This window comes from Gambusia affinis, linkage group LG23 (genome assembly GCF_019740435.1).
Source record: "Gambusia affinis linkage group LG23, SWU_Gaff_1.0, whole genome shotgun sequence".
Taxonomy (NCBI): Eukaryota; Metazoa; Chordata; class Actinopteri; order Cyprinodontiformes; family Poeciliidae; genus Gambusia; species Gambusia affinis.
Genome location: NC_057890.1, coordinates 6,618,572 through 6,631,442, shown reverse-complemented (window position 1 = coordinate 6,631,442; position 12,871 = coordinate 6,618,572). Strand labels below are relative to the sequence as shown.

The 12,871-nt window shown below is 40.6% G+C and overlaps 1 protein-coding gene across 4 annotated transcripts in view; it reads right to left on the bottom strand.

The window, feature by feature from the left end:
• LOC122826454 (protein phosphatase 1H-like) overlaps positions 1-12,363 on the bottom strand; it is a 149,543-nt gene extending 137,180 nt beyond the window's left edge. The window contains exons 1-3 of one of the 4 annotated variants that reach the window (XM_044108324.1): positions 12,285-12,363; positions 12,085-12,170; positions 5,754-5,904 (exon numbers count right to left, since the gene is read on the bottom strand). The gene's annotated coding sequence lies outside the window, so the exon portion shown is untranslated. The remainder of the gene's footprint in view (positions 1-5,753; positions 5,905-12,084; positions 12,171-12,284) is intronic. The other 3 variants (XM_044108322.1, XM_044108323.1, XM_044108321.1) reach the window with 3 other exon arrangements.
• Between the last annotated feature and the right edge of the window lie 508 nt (positions 12,364-12,871).

Here is a 12,871-nt window from a genome sequence, read left to right as displayed (position 1 = left end):
AGCAAACAGACAAGAAAATCCAACTGATTAATCTGTTTGTCTTGTACGCAGCCATATAGAAGGGTTTGCACACTTTAGAACAAGTCCTTCATGTTTTGACATTACCCTGTAGTTTATCTTGCCCTTTACTACCTCCAAGTACTCTCCTTGAAAAGCTCACGAGTGTTTCATCTTCCTTTTTCAATCTACGCATTTACTTCCATCCAACTCTGAGCATGCTCCCATCATCCCCCACGATTCACAGTTGGGTTGTTGTCTTCAGGGTAACCAACATACAGCAATGCTTTTCTACCAAACACTGTTCTTTACATCAAGGTCGAAAGTTAAGACTCAGTAGACCAGAATAACTTCAACATGATGTTCATGTTCCCGAAAAGTCTTGAGGCAAAATATTTAACCAAAATAACTTTAGACTCGATTAAAATATTCGTTAACCAACAAAGACAAGCCGCCTCAAGAGTTAAAATTCAAAAATAAGTGTACAAAAACCAAGCTAGCAGACCAGGACAACTGGAAATTTCATTTGTCTCCACATACCATTATTTTCAACTCTTTGTAATCAAGTGAAGGCTTCACGTTTACAATATCTAACCTCGTAACACATTGGGTCCTACTGTTGACTGGTTGCAAATGACCATGTCATCAACGCGTCACTCCAACCCGTGAAGAAGAGACCAGCCAATGAAGGATTGTGACCACCACACTCGGCAACATAATGGGTGTGTTGACTTTCACCTTTCTCACCACATCTGTCCTTTCACAAAACAATGGAGATGCCAAAACGGATCCTTAATCCCGCCTTTAAGTGTTTTAGCCACTTAAAAGCTAAAAGTGTTGGATCAATCTGTTTAACTGGTGGTCGTTTACCAAACACAGTAAATTTTTCTCTCACTTTTTTGGGGTGAGGGCTTCAGCAGAATAGTTTTGAAACTTTCATCTCAACCGTCTCAACTTCCAAAGAACAAACTTTCAGTTTGTACAAACATCTATGTGGGCGTTTATGCATTTTACTACCTTCACTCATGTCTTACAATCAAATTTTATACCCCCTTATCATTTCCGCTCTCTGTTTACACACGGCCAGATGGAGATAACGGGTTTACTGATATCATCTCTCCTTCCTGGCGTTTCTTGTAACCAGTCCAGAAGGGTGGATTCTCCTTACTTACCATCCCCGGATCTTCTTTCAGTAGCTGAGGTGCCCAGGTCAGCCTCAGACTACTCTTATAGATAATGTCACATATCCAATTACATTCACGATGACTCCATTTAATCCTACTGGGAATTTGATTATGACAGTAGGGGGGAGGGGTAATATTTTTCTGTTGTGACTGGAGACAAAGAGGTTAATAAAGTCGGCTTAAGATGAGGGCTTTTAGCTGGATTAAGTCCAAAAAGCCATTGGAGAGAAACGGGTTGCTCTGGCAAAAAAAACTATATGAACTGAGTAAATATTGGGAAATACTTTATGTACAGCATCATGAAAAATGTATTTACGTCCACTAAACTTTTATTTGCCACTTTGTCTCATTACAACCAAAACCATATTGGGATTTTACTTGGTAGAATTGTACAAAATGCGCATCAAGAAGTAGAAAGTGCAAGGATACAAATAGAAATACAGCTGCAAACGTGTTGGACCATGACTAGCAGGTTTGTACATCTTAGACTGAGGTGTTTCTTCTTTGTGAAACATCTCAGTCAAAGTCAGAATGCGGTGTGGAATATTAATTTAAGATCTTGTCAGAAATTCTTGATCAGATTTAGATTTGGATTTTGACTGGGCCATTCAAAAACATGAATATGGAATGCCTTGTAGCTCTGGATATCTGTACCAGTGTGACCAAGAACCAACCATTGGTAACCCTACAAAACTCACGGAGATCTCCCTAATAAAGAAATCTCTTTATTAGGGAGAGACATAGATGGGTATGCAACAATGCACCCATGTATGTCATAAACGGTGATAGCTGACAGCTGCTGCATACATATACAGTAGTAGAAGCCAAACATGAAGGGTTTTGCTTCTAAAAGGACGTGGCAGATTCATTTCTCCCAGAGTCCTTTGGGGATTATCTAAACAGTGGGAGGGGAGTTTCATGTGTGTGCCAAGTTCGGTTCTAAACCTCCCCACACCACCACCACATCTTCTCTAAAAAACAACAGCATTGTTACGAGCGTGTGCGTACCCTCCGTGTTTTACACCCCAGCAGTGAGTTTCGACAATCAAATGCATGTAACCTTTTCTCTAAACGTGTCACGATACGTGTCACTTTATCTGAACGGCAGGGGCGGCTCCTGCAGATGCTAAAGAACGCAACACTACTCCCAAGTCCTCAGAGTAGGAATATCTACTCTATCAACACAGACTTTTGTCTGCATAGACACAGAGGCATGCAAAGAATGAGGCTTTAACAGACAGACAGACAGACAGACAGACAGACGGCCTCTGGTTGATATCAGATATATGGCGATGAAGCCTGTAGATAAGGTGTGGCATTTCTGGCTGGATGTGGAACAAAGCCTTGTAAATTCCAATCAGGCTGCAGGGACCTATTAGAACAATTTATGATGAAAATTAGAGGCTCCCTAAGAGTTTTTAAATCTTAGAAGAACACAGTTTGATTCTTTTATATTGTGTTGATCATCTCAAGTCAAATTCAAAGGATCATTTAATGGCAGCTGCTAAAAAGCTTCTCATCCTGATAAAACGTGGCGACAGTGAGGACTAATGCTCTCTCAACAAAACCAAACGGAACAAAAACACCACGAGCAGAACAAAGTTCAGCATGAGGTGTCATCTTTTTTTGGGCGTTGAGAGAACAGAAAGCCAACTAAAAAAAAAAGAAAAGAAAGAAAGGAAAAAAACAGAAGCACTGGGGAAGGTATGTTTTTATAAAAATATAAATATATATATATATATATATATATATATATATATAAAGACATTAAAACAACTGCTTGCAATAGCTAATTAATGCATAAAGAGAAGAAAGAGTAAAAGCACAGTAAAAAGTGGTGGGTACTGCATGTTCTCCAGCATCCTAAACCAAATGGAGCCAATTATGCAGTTTTGCAGCTTGTATACAAATTTTAGGATTTTCTTTTTTTTTAACTGCACAACTCGCTCTGGGTATAATTGACAATCTCAGAGTTCACAAGCAGGTTTTACTCGAGTCGAGCCAAAACTCAGACCAGGACATCTCATCTGCAACTTCAGTCCGAAACAAAGCCCACAACAGATTAAATATGTCTTTCCTCATCACTCAAATTGTGACATTTTAGCAAGAAACATCAAGGATCAACAAACATTACAGACACTTAAAAAGGAAATCCGAAATGTCATTTGTGTTTTCTAGAATCTGCCACCTCCAGTTGGCTTGGCTGCAACATCGTTTTAAATTTTTGTGGTCCTATCTTGTAATAATCGTGCTTAGAAAAGTGCTTCATAAAAATCTGGCCGTGCTTTTTATCCTCAGATCTACACACTGTTTTAATCAGAGTACCAATCCTGATGAAAGGAAACCTCAGTCATGTTAAACCAAAATGATCCCTAAACAACCAGTGACAAAGTAGAAGCAAAGGTCAGATAGTGGCTCATTGATTCCCTTATCAATACAAGAAAGATGAAAGAAGTAGTGACTCTCGCATGAAGAAGCACAAAAAAAAAAACACGTTTCTCCCTCACCGCCCACAGAGTAAAGTTTAGATTTGTTTGCCGGCTTCCGGAGGTACTTTGCTCTTTGAGATCACAACACGTCAGGCTGTCATCTGAAGGTTACAACACCGTGTCTGAGTTATGTTATGTTTTTGTTTTTATTGAACACTTTGAGCTGTGACACATCAGGGACAGCTATGGCCTTCGACTCAGGATTGTACAGCCACTCCCTAATGTCTTCACGCTCTCGGTGTCTCTGGATCTGCAGCGTTTCACCTGCGGCCACATGGTGCAGAAATTAAAATATGAATTATGATATACTTCAAATTCAAAAAGGAGGAATTCAGGTGAATCCCCTCCCTGTATTTGATCTCTTCTACATGTACTTTTTTTTTTCCTCTCTTCTCCACTCTGCTGCTCTTTGTCTCCCCGGAGCAAAGGGGACAGCTGCTTATGCCTGATAAACGCCTGGCATTTGGCACGGCGAGAGATGGGAGACAGGGAGCAAAGAGGAATTAAAAAAAAAAAAAAAAAAAAAAAAGTGCAGCACATCGATCGAAACAAGGAGGTAGTGAGGATTAAAGAGCAAGGCTTTTCTTCTTCTTCTTCTTCTTTCTGGGCAGTAACCGCCACGAGAAGCAGAGAGGAGGGAGGGGAGAAGATGAGGGCTAATCGTGACCTAGATTCCTAGACGCCCAGACATAATGGCCGGGCCCTTACCCCGCGTGAACCCCCCTATTTCTCTTTCTCTCCCGTGAACTCCACCTCAGTCAAAACAATAACAGAGAAATGAGGGAGCCGTTGGAGGAGACGAGGGGGCCCCAGTTTGGGGACGGTTCCAACCCACCGACCCTCAGATCTCCTCCGCACATGCACAGCGCTCGGCCGCCCTGTCATTAACTCCCAGCAGCTGTTGGGGCCCAAACTTCTGGAAATTCCTGGAAAGACGACTCGAGGAATGCTGGGCCAAATGTTTGAATTAGCTTCTACTGGGGGCTTTTGAAGTGTGTCGAACTTTATTCAATTCTGTGGCGTCTCCTTTTCCAGGAGGAGTAGAAGCCTCCTGGTACTAAGTGTGGCTACAAAATGTGGCTTCACTCACAATTTAGGGAAAGCTAGAAGGCGGTGAAACTCCCTTTGGATGTTCTTTTTTCTTCATTTACACAACTTTTATGTGAAGGTTAGAGTTTTCATTAATATATATATAAATCTTAAAAGCAGTTGAAAACGTAGGAAAGAAATTGCAGAAAAGTGATGATTTTGCATCTAGGAATGCAAAATTCTGTCCTCGACACATTAAAGCGAAACTATGTAAAACAAATATGTCTACACATCTGTTGAAACTGTCACTGTGCCGTGACAATATGAGAATCTGCAGCAAATTCAGATCCTCTGCCTTTTCTAGAAATTAGAAACAACCAATCAAGGGCCAGGAGGAGGGTCTTAACGCTGCCAATCATACATGTGTATTGTGCAGCTAATCTCCCCACGCTACTCGAGTTCTTCCTGATAGCCGAGACTAGCTGGCATAGCCACCAATCACAGCAGATAAACAGTTGTCCTGAGACAGTAAGTTGTTTCTCCCCCATTAGCACAGAGCAGTCCATACAGGAGGATGATTGACAGCACTGAGATGCTCCTCTGGTCAAAAACAACATACGGTGGCGTTTAAAGGCATTCTGTGGTGAGAATCCAATTGTGACAACCTACAATTTGAAACACTAGAAATGTGTCAGCTTTCAGATAAGATGGACACTGGAGTTTCTGCTCACTATTTTATGTCCATATTCTCCATTCTGCAGTTCATTAGCTGTGCTTTTTCTGTCAGTAGACATTTACAAGTGAGAAAAATCATGTTTATAAAAAAAAAAAAAGAATTAAAATACACATTCAACTTTGCTACACTGGCAATCGATTTATATTTTACAAGTTCACGTTGACCAATTACGTCATGAGCTATAAGGGATATTTTCCTTGGTGACTTTGCATGTTTGTTTATTTTCCTCCGAGTTCGCTCTCTAACTTTATTCAAAATTCAGATTGCTTATCTGTGCGTCAAGAGCAAAGTTTTTGCCTGCGTCTGGTTCTGTTTCACCTTTCTGTGTTCTTGTTGTCGTCTCCATCTTATCTTGTACCTGCCGCGGCGCTGGCGGTGTCAGATCCAGACAGTTTGACGGGCGATGTCTCGCTGGGACAAAACAACACGTGACCCGAGGCTGTCGCTGAGATTTCTCTTACCGTCCCTGCTGGAGACACAAATACACATCCAGTGCAACACATTAGATAACCATTTTAGAGTTTTGATATTTGTTATAGAATTAGCTCGTCTTGTGGAGATTCATTTCAACAGCATAGGCGAATGACGAACAGACGTTTTTGACGCTCGTTATACAAACTCATTTAAAAATGTGTGCCCAACATACTTTAGCTTTGTCTTTACATTTTCATGAATAATACAAGTCTATAACCTGGTCAGGCATAATATTATGACCACCACAAGGTGGTCAAAGTGATTCCCACAACAGTTTTACAGTCCTGTTTACTTGATACATACAGTACAGACCAAAATTCACCTTCTAATTAAATTCAATTAGAAGGTGTGTCCAAATATTTGGTCTGTACTGTAAAACAGGGAAAAAAATAAAAGTGGGATGTAAATATAAATGAAATGATAAAGGAACATTTTTTTATGATAAATAAAAATGGACTAAAACTCCAATAATTGGTTGTCCACATTGCCTGTGCCATTATTAGTAACCGTTATTATGTGAATCATAAAAACAATTTTAAAACTTAGGTTTAAAGAATAAATATAACAAACAAAACTCAAGAAGAAAAGGCAAAATATGTTAAAAGCAGATAGGTTTACATATGAAAGCATGATTTCACCAACACCTTCAGTAAAAGTAGTATTTATACATCGAACCATTTACCATCATGTTCTCAGTTCTACATAAAGGTTGTATGGAAAACAATTTGTGCCAAATAAAAAGCCTCTCAGACTGCAGCATGTCCCATAACTCAAGAAACAACCACGTTAATCCCAACACTTCAGTACCGTGTTGTTCAAACGACTAATTGCAGTTTACAAATGGCCTAAAACAGATGGGAAATGGGCAGATCACAGGGATATTTGAGAACCCAAAGTCAGCGGGTTGATTCAAGTTAAACAGAGTTTAGTTGGGGAGTTAGTGAGTGCAAGCGTGGGAGGTTTGTGGGTTCACTGTGCAGCAAAAAAGAAGAAGAAAAAAAAAAAAAAAGATTGTGGGAAAGGGAGGCTCATCCCATAGCCACCAGCGACAGTGACCAGCCATTGGATGTGCAAACTGCAATCATTTCAAATAGATGCTGTGCGTCCATAATAAGCATTTTGCACTCACACAAAGTGACAATTTGCACGTAAATACCACCGCTGGACAATATGGTGGTCTATTTTTATTTCTGGCTTCACAGGGGAAAGGCTGAATTGTTGGGAGGGAAAAGAAATGAGTAAGTATGGAGAGAGAAGCTTTATCGCTCCAATACTTGGTCAGACTTTCAAATCCACGTCTGGTTGAAAGATAAAATGGTCAGCAGTACAGAAATTGTGCTCCAGCTTGATTCAAGACACTGTGCTTTTATATGTACACCCAAGAGACTGGCTATTAGAAAGTACAGGAGAGTAACAAATAGAGGGAAGAGAGGAGGGAAACAGTCAAGCTGATTGTACTGTGAGAACATACAATTACCCTGCAGCTCATGTGTTCACCCAAGGCCCAGGGATTGCTGGTGTGCTCCAAAACAGCCGAATCCTCCCAGTCGGATGGCGTAACAGCTCTAAATCTGGCTAAAAAGAAACTAATATAACCTAAGTGCTAAATATAACACAATACAGCTGGGATATAAATAATCCACTTCCCCTCTTTGTTCTATGGAGAGAAGAGGAGTGAATAAAGAGCAAGGGAGACGGAAAGGAAACGTGGGGCGGGACTGCATTAAATAAATTGGAGAGAGACACTGTGGTGGGTCAAAAACAAGGAGCGTTGGAGTTCTGACACACACACACACACACACACACACACTCTCACAGCATAGTGATGTGGTCCTGCCATGGAGGAGAGGAATGTGACAACTTTCCCTGCGACAAAAAGACAAGTAGCTTGAGGCCAACGAGGCCAAGCGGACACTTTAATTACACGCAACAAAGTAATGACAGAGCCAGGCAGACTGGATGTTTGTTTGCTCAGGAGACAATCTGATTGTCTGTACAGGCTATTTGTGGTGTAAGGGGGAGAAGAGAAAAAATAAGTACTGTTGTTGGTGCAAAAAGGAAAAAGAGAAATTTAATAACTGAGCATTTCCATCCACTCACGTCAAAGTGTGATGAAGCCACCAAACATAAGGCAGTCAGATGATATTGTAGTTTGCCCCCGTTTGAAAATAAGCCGTTTGGTGACAAATGTAGCTCCAGAATAAGAATCAAGCAGTTCTAAAAATATGATTCTGCTGACTGCTTTGGGTCTTAACAGCAGTGTTTGGAGTGGCACTTAAAAGCAATCCACTCTTTGCTAAACTGGGCCACCGATCGAAGATGCCAAAACTCATTGCATGTGTGGAAACTAAGGTTTTTCCTTTCTGTAAATGAGGAAAGAAAGAAAAAAAAAAGAAGCTTGGCTTTGATCTACTTGGGCCACACTTGGAAGCCACTCAGGTCTATGACATGGCTTGAGATGGGGTTAAAGTACTCTCTGTCATTACAGAGCTGCAGCTTGCATGGGCCGCTATTTCTGAAACAGGGGCTGGCTGGTTGTATAGTTGATGATAAATAACTGGATGCAGATTTTTCCTTTTCTTTGTAGATGAAATAGGCATTTTTGTAAATAAGGGCCTGGTCAGTACTCACAAAAGTGTGATTTGAAAAATGTTTCTTACCAATGGAAAGGATATTTCCATTGGTAAATGTCCGTAACCAGGTACCCTGTCCAGAGTATATATCATCTCTACACATTCTTTTTGTCCTTTGTTCAGGTTTGTAGGTCCAAATCAAGGAAATGCCAGGGAGCTGAGAAATCATATGAAGGCTAGCAAAGAGCAATGATGCCATGTCTGAAAGACCGACCTCAACACAATAAATAGTCTCCAGCTTGGATACAAGTTCATAAAGTGAACATTTCTATGGTTAGCTAGGCAGTAAAAAAGGAGCGAGTCAGAAGACATTGCTGAGTGCAAGAGCTAGGAGACTTAACAAACTAGCACCTTACAAGACAATTTAAAAGTTCTCTGTGGCAAAACCGGTCACTTGAAACACAAAAACCCTGGGACCATTCAGTGTAGAGGTTACATTTTCTGCTCCACTTCTAACCTTCATTATTACTCAGATGGCCACAGATGTCAGCGCTCCCATTTTTCAAAGCAATTTCGTAACCAGAATATTTTATACCAACACCCAAGGTTTCCCCCAGAAACTTGCTAAGCCCGGTGGTTGGGTGCTAGGGCAGTCATTCATCCAGCGGCCCGTCGTGGTTTTGAATTAAAAGATGTTTAAAGTGGACGGGAAATTTGAAAACATCACTTCATAATTATGTGTTACTAAAATATTGGAAGAGAACTACCTGAACACCAACTATTAAGTCTTAAAAAGTGCAAACATTTTAAAAAGACTTAAATAAATAAGCTGCATGGTTGTTTGTCTTGTGTGTCTCTGTGATGCCCTGCGACAGACTGGCGACCTGTCCAGGGTGAACCCCGCCTCTCGCCCGGGACGCAGCTGGAGACGAAGGGTGTACAGAAAATGGATGGATGGATAAATAAATAAGCAACGTTTAGCATGGTGGGGGCACAAGTAAAGCCTGGTGGCCCGCCAGGCTCATAATACACTGGGGGAAGACCTGCATTGATTGACTGATTGTCTGGGGAAAAGTGAGACTTGCACAGTAAATTTGAACACACTTGTCTTCCCTTTTAACCTGCAGCAGTGTCTAGTGTTTTAAGAGGACCAACTTAAAACATGTTTTTTTTTTTCAAGGAAAAACATGTTTTAAGTTGGTCCTCTTTAAACATGTTTTTCCTTAAAAAGTCCCTTCAAGCTAATGCTACTGGTGCTGTTTTTAAAAGAGTCTTAACAGTAACTATGGAGTGACTTTTCTTCAGACGAGCCCAGATTTGTGTCTCTATGAATGGAATTAATAAATCCCAACACCAGTTCTGGTTGCAGGGAATCCAAGCATTTTCTTCACATTGAATCATTCATAAGTTTTTGAGTGGCCTGGCCCAATGTCCACCACAGAATGCCATTTTAGATAAACAAATGAGATGAATGTTCTACCAAATGAAGCCTAAGAGCAAAGGGGGTCCTCATATGTCGCTGTAAAGTCAGTTTTTGCCCCCCATCTCCTAAGCACACACATCCTAAATAAAACTGTATGCGCACAGATTTGCTCTGACAGTCACTGATCGACGGCCAGCAACAGGTGCAGCTGGCTGACGGAGGGAAACATGTAGATGTGTGTTTGCTCTTATGAAACAGAAAACAGGCCCGCTTTTTAACCACTGGAGGCACGGAGCCACAGTAATGTGCCTTTTCCTCAACCCTTATATTAGCAGCTTTAAATCGGGCGCAGAGGGGAAATCACTCGGCTGGCTTGCAGGAGAACCCCCTTCCTGCGCCCCCCGTGTTAATCCACCACATCAGGAGGCGGAAGAAAGACGGCAGAAATATGATAAAAATGGGTTCCGCTTCAAATACTTTCTTTTGGCAAGTCAACCGCATGAATGAACATATGATTTCTTTGCCAACACAATGGATTTTGAAATTGAATTTGTCAACTTAAAAAGCAGAAATGTCCTCAAATGCTGGGGTTTCTGAGCTAAAAAGTGCAGAGTGATTCATGTGCGTCTCTTTTAGCCTTCTCTAATCTCTTGGGTTTTGTCAGCGCTTCGTCAGGCGCTGCGAGACGCCGGATTCTGCTGCGTGTGAAAGCTGAGCAGCAGGGATATGACCAGGCATCTGTCCCCGTGCACGTCTTGCAACACAGCCAGCACAACCTGAACCTTCGGGTATGTAAAGACTGTCCCACCCCTGAGGCTACAGCGTCGACCAGCAACGCAAATAAACTGGGAGTGATGCTGCCTTTGAAACATCACGGAAGCCAAAGGCTGTCGTCCCGAGCTGGGGATACGAAATGTGTAAAGAGTTGTGTGTGTGGAATTTTGCAGATGTAAGCAAGTACATATTTCTAGACTTTAATCGACATCCATTTATCTAAAAAGTGAATCCACCTAAATGTCTGTGTATCCAACCATCCACTGATTGGGTATTATTCAATTAATACATTCTCTTTACATCCATCTCAGCATTTTTTCATCCAACTAAGCACCCAGCCATCATCTATCTATTACAGTTTCCATATCTGAAGCACAACGTGCGTATAAATAACTGACTACTTGAAGAGGAAATACCTTAAAAAAATAGATGAAAAATAAACAAAAAGCTTTGAAGATTTCAGTTCCAAAGATTATAAACATTAAAGTGAGTATAAACCATGTAGTGCATCATTTTATATATAGCTTTAAGAGCATAACCAAGAGATGGTTGCCTTTAAAAATGGGGAACAGTTACGTACTTAGTAAGTTTAATTACAACAAATGGGTTTGTGCAGCGCCTCTGAAGCAAAGGTCACCAACATGATGCCCTCAAACACATACATACTCCACAGACCTATTCCAGAATTAGATAAAGCATTGATCAAATTAAAAGTAAACTATGTGTATCAATTTGGTAACTCTTCATGTCACATAGTGCCCTTGACGTAACTCTCAGTTACAAATAGGTTGATGACTCCTGCTGTAAAGGAACACTGAAGGAAAAATAAATAAACTTTATTATGCTCACTGTAGGAGCTCCGTAGAATTTAGACTTTTTACCCAAATATAAATTACTTAGAAGCAATTTTGTAATTTTGTAACCAGTAAAGTACAATTGAAAAGGTTGTCCAAAAGGCCACAGGAATACAGCATTTGTATATCTGCCCACGAATAGCTGAAAGCTGCAAATACTTGCGATACCTCCTTTAAAATGCTTATAGTTGCCTGTTTTTATAGTTCAAAACACCAAATATACCTTCATTCGTATTTGTAAGCACGGTTGAAGCCATCTTGGCACTGAAGCTAACCTCATCTGCGCTCCGAGTACAGCCAATCAGGAGCAAGGAATGATCATAATTCATAGAAAAATCAGCCAATAGGTGAATCTGTGAATACGGAACTGTGAACAGACAGCATATGACATCTTACATGCGTCATATATTACACGTAAAGGTACTAAGCTATTTGCTAGCTTCTGCTTGCTAACGAGGACATGGATAGCTAACGAGAATGTTTTACTTCGTTGTACAAAATAAACAATAACTTTGCTATTTTCAGGAAAAATACTTTTAAAACTAGCTAACCTTTCACTCACTTTTGTAACTCAGAGCAGGCTAACGTCAAATGGTGGGATAGGGGGAACGGCCTTCGTACTTCAGACATCTCTGTCCTCAAGTGGTGAAGACCAGGATCCAAACGAAGGGAGGTGAAAACAAACAATTTTATTTGAATGAATGAATGAATGAATAAATAAATAAAAACTTAAAAATACTGGTTGGAGTACCGGGATGATCTGCCCAGCCGAGCTGAAACAGGAAGCAGGTGGTTGATTAAAAGCAAATGTAGTCCACACTCCTTACCGGTTGGTGGCGGTAATGCTTGCCTAACCGCCAATAATTCTTAAGAAGAAGATTAAAAGCGAGGCGTACATGTGTAGCTGTGAGGGAAGGCAAGTCAACTCAGGAAAAGGGAGGAATGGCCGTTTGAAAACACAAAAAAACAAGGAAGCAGAATGTAAATTTATCTGAAAGAACAAAATAAAAAATAAAACAAAACACAAACCCGAAGAACATGGACATTATCTCGGACAGAAACCAGGCTAAACGTATTGAGTTTTTAAAAAATGTTTTATTATTATTCCTAGCCACTTGAAAGGCTTTGAAACTAGTATGTCAGGGAACAAAAAGGAAATTACAAGCCGGGGATTGCAGCATGGCTATAAAACAAATATGAAGAGCACAAATAGGGATATAAAGCCAGTCTGGTTGCTGAGAGTTTGAATACAAAAATACATCAGTGTTGCACTTTTAAAATTTAAATTTAGAGACGATAATGTAGTGGTCAAAATGGTTACATCTGGTGACAATTTTA